General features: G+C 43.3%; 1 pseudogene; it reads left to right on the top strand.

The window, feature by feature from the left end:
* Nucleotides 1-345: 345 nt before the first annotated feature.
* Nucleotides 346-1,390, top strand: LOC128625941 (melanoma-associated antigen B4-like; annotated as a pseudogene).
* The last annotated feature ends 4,269 nt before the right edge of the window (nucleotides 1,391-5,659 follow it).

Here is a 5,659-nt window from a genome sequence, read left to right as displayed (position 1 = left end):
CTGAGAGGACCCCACATGCCAGAACAAAGAGGGCAACACTGACATCACCTGCCGTTGCTTGGGCAAAGTCAGGCAGGGCTGGTAGGATGCAGCATGAACCTCTCTCTAAAAGTTCTGCAGTTCCTCTGTGGGATTCTCAGTGGACAGACTGACCAGGAGAACAGGAATCTTGTCAGTTTTCAGAGTAGCGCCCTCGAGGAGGCCTGCAGAGGCAGCCTTCAATAAAGCCAAGGTGGAATCTACCTGCTGAAGGTGCTCACATCCTCTCTTTCTCCATCCACCAGGTGCCCAGATCACCTCTTTGTTGGCCCACACTCCTGTCTGCTGACCCGAACCACAGTCACCATGCCTCGTGGTCACAAGAGTAAGCTCCGTGCTCGTGAGAGACGTCATCAAAACAGAGCTGAGGCCCAGAGTCTTAAGAGTGCTCAGGCCACTGCAGGACAGGAAGAAGAGGCCGCTTGCTCCTCCTCTTCTCTTCTGTGGGATGCTTCCTCGAGCTCCACTGGCGCTGGCCCTCTCCAGGCACCTCCGAGTGCCCCAGCCACCAGCAGTACGGCTGCAGGTGTGTCAGGTGAAAGATCTGCTGGAAGAGCCAAAGGCCGTGCTCGGAAAAGTAAAAATCCTTCCGGGGCCTCAAATTTTACGAAGAGACCTGGCCTGAACATTTTATCTCAGAAAGCAAATAAGTTGCTTCAGTATCTACTCAACCGGTATAAAATGAAGGAGCCCATTAAGAAGGCCGACATGCTAAAGATAGTCCACAAATGGTACAGAAAGGACTTTTCTGAGGTTCTCAGGAAGGCATCTAACCTAATGGAGCTGGTGTACGGTCTAGAAGTGAGGGAGGTCAAGCCCAATGGTAACTTCTACACCCTTGTCCACAGTCAAGATGACACCAGTGATGGGAGTCTGAGCACAGTTTGGAGATTTCCCATTAAAGGGATTCTGATGCCTCTCCTGAGTATGATCTTCTTGAATGGCTACCGCGCCCCCTGAGGAGGAGGTCTGGAAATTCCTGAATATGATGGGCATCTATGGTGGAGAAATTCACTTCATTTTTGGAGATACCAGGAAGCTTATCACCCAAGATTTGGTGCAGGAAGAATACCTGGTGTACCAGCAGGTGGTCAACAGTGATCCTCCAAGCTATGAGTTCCTGTGGGGTCCCAGATCCCACGCTGAGACCAGCAAGATGAAAATCCTGGAGTTTTTGGCCAAGCTCAATGATAGTGAGCCCACAGAATTCCCGTGTGTTTATCAAGAGGCTTTGAGAGAGGAGGAAGAGAGAGCCCAAGCCAGGGCCCAAGCTGACCCCAGGGCTGGTAGTCCTTCCAAGGCCAGTGGACACCCCACAGCCACATCCAGCCGCTCCCCTCACCCTGAGTGAATTCGAGGTGGGGTCTTCACTTTTTAGTTGAGAAGGTCTGTTAGGCAGTTGCCTAATACGCAGGATAACTTGTTGACTTACCTTTGTGTTTATCTTGAATGTTTCAGTAGTGTTCCTTTGGGCAGAATGTTCTTGTAGATTCACAACATAGGCTTATGAAGGCCAAGGAGCTCACAGTTATTGCCCTTTATCGGATTAGTAGTGTGACGTTTATTTTTTGTTTTATTTTTGTTTCTTTTTTGTTTTTTGGTTTTTTTGGAAATACAGATTGGCAATCCTTTAATCACTTTTGTGATCCAGAACAGGATAACTTGACTTTAGCATAAGAATCTCCATCCAGGTCAGAAGGAAGTTTGCACTAACATAGTTGGGAGCCGTAGAGAGATAAATATGTAGGTGAAGAGACAGATGAAGTAAAAATTGGCCACATTAAAGAAATTTTAATTACAGTTGTCATACAATACTATACTAGCTTCAGGTGTGGAATGTTTTAATTAGACATTTATATGTCTAACTTACATATACACTAACTTACAAAGTGTGCATTGTGATGAGTTTGCTGCCCATCTGAACCGTATGTACTTATTACAATGTTATTTACTATTTTACCTATGCTGTATCCAGCATGATCTGTTACAGCCAAACATGGACACAAACTACATGTACGTCTGTAGACAAATGAATAAAGAAGATGTGGTACATATATAAAATTGATCATTTCCTGTTCTCCTGACTGGATTTAGTCATTTGTTGTACACAGTGTAAAGATACGCACCTAGATTGGCTTATGCTTTTTGAGAATGCTTTGATAATTTAAATGATGATGAATCAGACCTCTTGGCTCACGGCTTTTATTTGACATAGTCATGAATGGGACATCAGCTCTTTGGAAGTCTTCATGCTTGCACCAGAGATGTTTTCTTTTAAAGATTTTATTTATTTTTAGAGAAAGGAGAGGGGAGGGAGAAAGAGAGGGAGAGAAACGTCAATGTGCAGTTGCCTCTAACATCGCTACCACCTGGGGATCTGGCCCACAAACGTGGCATGTGCCCCGACTGGGAATCAAACCGGTGACCCTTTGGTTCTCTGGCTGGCACTCCATCCACTGAGGCACACCATCCAGGGTTGCACTGGGGATGCTTAGGCAAAAGAAGACCCCGCCCCTGCCCATACAACTGTAGATTGTAAGATAAACTATCATTACTAAAGACTGTGAGAGTCTCGAAATTCAAAACAACAAGAGAAAAGGAGAGTAAGAAGGGGGGGAAGGAGATGGCAGATTATTTAGCTTTCATCATAAGCAGAATTTCCTGCCATTGGGAGGTCAATGGGTGATCCAGGAATAAACTGTGTCATTTCTGTCACCCTGAGTGAGGTCTGAGGTGGAGTCATCATGCTGTGGTTGGAAACGCCTGTTGTCCAGAATTCCTGATGTGCACGGACATTGTGCTGACTAATATTTTGAGGTAATTTCCAAGTAATGTTCTGTCAACAAGGTCTAGGTTCAGAGCATAAGCATGTGAAGGACAGAGTTAGCACACTTATTGTTGTGTGTATCAGGTTAAGGAGTGAGAGTTTTGTGTGTTGAAATGCACATGGAAAATCCTTAAATCACTTCAGTGATCCTAAAGAAGACATCACGGCATCCCATTCGGGATATGTTTGGTAATGGGAAAAAACTCAAACAAAAAGAGATCTGATGAGAACATAGAGTGGTAGAAGAAATGTAAGAGTTGGTCAATTACGGGTTTGCCTTACTCCATTCAGGGTTTCCTTTCTTAACTTTAAAAGTTACATACCTGGATATCTTTACATTATTCAAAAAATGAAGGAGTTTGGGGAAGGTGTATTGATAAAGCCAATAGGGAAGAGACCACAGAGAGATCCCGCAAAAAGATAAAACTTGAACTACAATACTCTGCAGCCATTCCACTACTGGGTACTTAGCTAAGTGGAATCCCTAACGTGAAGGGATAGAAGTACTCCCACGTTCACTGACACAGTATTCGCAGCAGCCACAACATGGAAACAACCTCAGCAACCAGTAGTGAATGAATGCGTAAAGGCAGTGTGATACTCACACACACTCGCCCACTCAGGAAAAGATGCATCACTCATCTATTAAAAAAGAATTCCTGGTATTGGTGACAGCACGTGCTAGGTGAAAGAAGGGGTACTTTTCAAATGGTGCTCCTTCATTAAAACTTTTCAAAAGACAGAGACAAATATTGTGTAGTGTCACCAATAGATGGGATCTGTAAAAGACACACCTGATAAATTAACCCACAGATTGAAGAGATTGGTGTATGCCGAGGTGGGGGGTGGAAGCTGGCTGGGTGAAACTGGTGGCGGTGGTCAAATGGTACAAAATTTCCATTACATAGTAAAGAGCCCCTGCAGATGCAACACAGCATGAAAACTAACAGCTAACAATACCGTATTGGTATGAAAATGTAACCAAGAGATTATATCTTAAATGTCCTAATTATGTGAAAACAAATAAAACGCTTTGGCTGGTGCGACTGAGTGGAATGAGCATCAGAGCAGGAAAAATAGGGTCACCGGTTTCATTCCCAGCCACCACGCACGCCTGGTTTGTAGGGCAGGACCCCAGTTTGGGGGACCAGAGACCCAACCACACATTTATATTTCCTTCTCTTTCACTTCCTGTGTGCATAAATAAATAAAATCATTTTTAAAAAAAGAAGAAAGAATCAGAAAATGAAATTTTTTTGGTGCATATGTTAAAATACTTTACTTTTATCACAAATGCCAGGGTTTCACACATTCTCCCTACAGACATTGAGTACCTCACAGTTCCATGAAACAGAAGTTAGGTGTGGAGTCCCTGGGATTCCTAGTTCAGAAGTCTTATAACTCTGCAGTCATTGTTCCTGGTGGCTTTCTTTTCATGTGGAGCTCAGGACCTCCTTCCAATCCATGCATTTTGGTGGGAGCAGAATTCAGTTACCAGGAATTGAAGCACTAAGGTTCCCATTTGTGTGCATGCTACGGGCTACAGATCATTCTCAGGCCTCTCTTAGGGCTTTGCTCTGCTATGCAGCACCTTCCATCTTCAAAGCTAGGCAGGGAAACCTCCCTCTCACCCTTTGGATTTCTCTCACCAAGAAAAGCTCCATCTGATTTAAGGATTCACTTCATTAGGTCTGGCTCATGGACGATAATCTTCCTATTTTAAGAATAACAGATATCAGACCTCCATTATATCTGCCAAACCCCTCATAGCAGCACCCAGATTAGTGTCTGATGAATTAAGTGGAAGAAGTTGTTTGTGCACCAGGACTCAGGAATCCAGGAGGTCATCTTGGAATTGGGACTGCCTGTGTCCTTGAGGTGTTTCAGTTATGTTTGTAATTAAGAGCTTCAACCTTTAAAGGTATATAAAATGATAAACATTGTTATTTTGTGTGCCTCACATTAACCTGAGGTCTGAGGGTGACATAGATGAGATAGATTGGCCGAGTGTTGATATTGCTGAAGCTGGCAAAGGAGTACCTAGAGCACTGGTTACATTATACTCTTACGACTGCAAATGTTCTGATTTCATCACACAAATTATCCAGAGCATGCAAAGTGAACCAAAACTTCCAAGAGAATTTCAAAGACCTTATTTATTTATCTTTAGAGAGAAGGGAAGGGAGGGAGAGGAAAGGGAGTCATCCATTTGTGGCTGGCTCTCATAAGGCCCGCACTGGAGACTGATCTGCAACTGAGACATGTGCCCTGACTGGGAATCAAATCCACGTCTCTCAGGTTCACAAACCATCACTGAATCCAATGAACTGCAACGACAAGGACAAAAACATCCAAAATTGTTAATAAAGCAAGCATAAGAAGGGGAAAGGGTGAGGGATTTAGAGGAACTAGTATAAAGGACACATGGACAACAGCTAAGGAGCGTGGAAATGGGAGAGAGGTGGGGAGCACGGGGGGTGTCCTGGGGTGGAAATAAAAGGCAGAAAACTGCACTTGAAAAATAATTAAAGAAAAAAGGGCATATACATTTTTCAGTAATATAAACCTACTGTAGGGCTTGAAAAAAAACAAGCATAACATAATATATGCTAATTTAAAATAGCTGAAAATCAATTTATTATTGTATTGCTTAAGAACATTACTTATTTCCCATATCACTTAAGAACATTGTTGCAAGCATTTTCAAAATATTCACTTAAACTTGGCCACATTCAACAAGACTAAGTATTCAATTACCAGTGACACAGTATTCCACTTTTGAAAATTACCCTT

Source organism: Artibeus jamaicensis, unplaced genomic scaffold (genome assembly GCF_021234435.1).
Source record: "Artibeus jamaicensis isolate MK-2021 breed Jamaican fruit bat unplaced genomic scaffold, CSHL_Jam_final scaffold_1283, whole genome shotgun sequence".
Taxonomy (NCBI): domain Eukaryota; kingdom Metazoa; phylum Chordata; class Mammalia; order Chiroptera; family Phyllostomidae; genus Artibeus; species Artibeus jamaicensis.
Note: the sequence above shows the minus strand (reverse complement) of the source record. Positions and strands in the feature narration are given on the sequence as shown.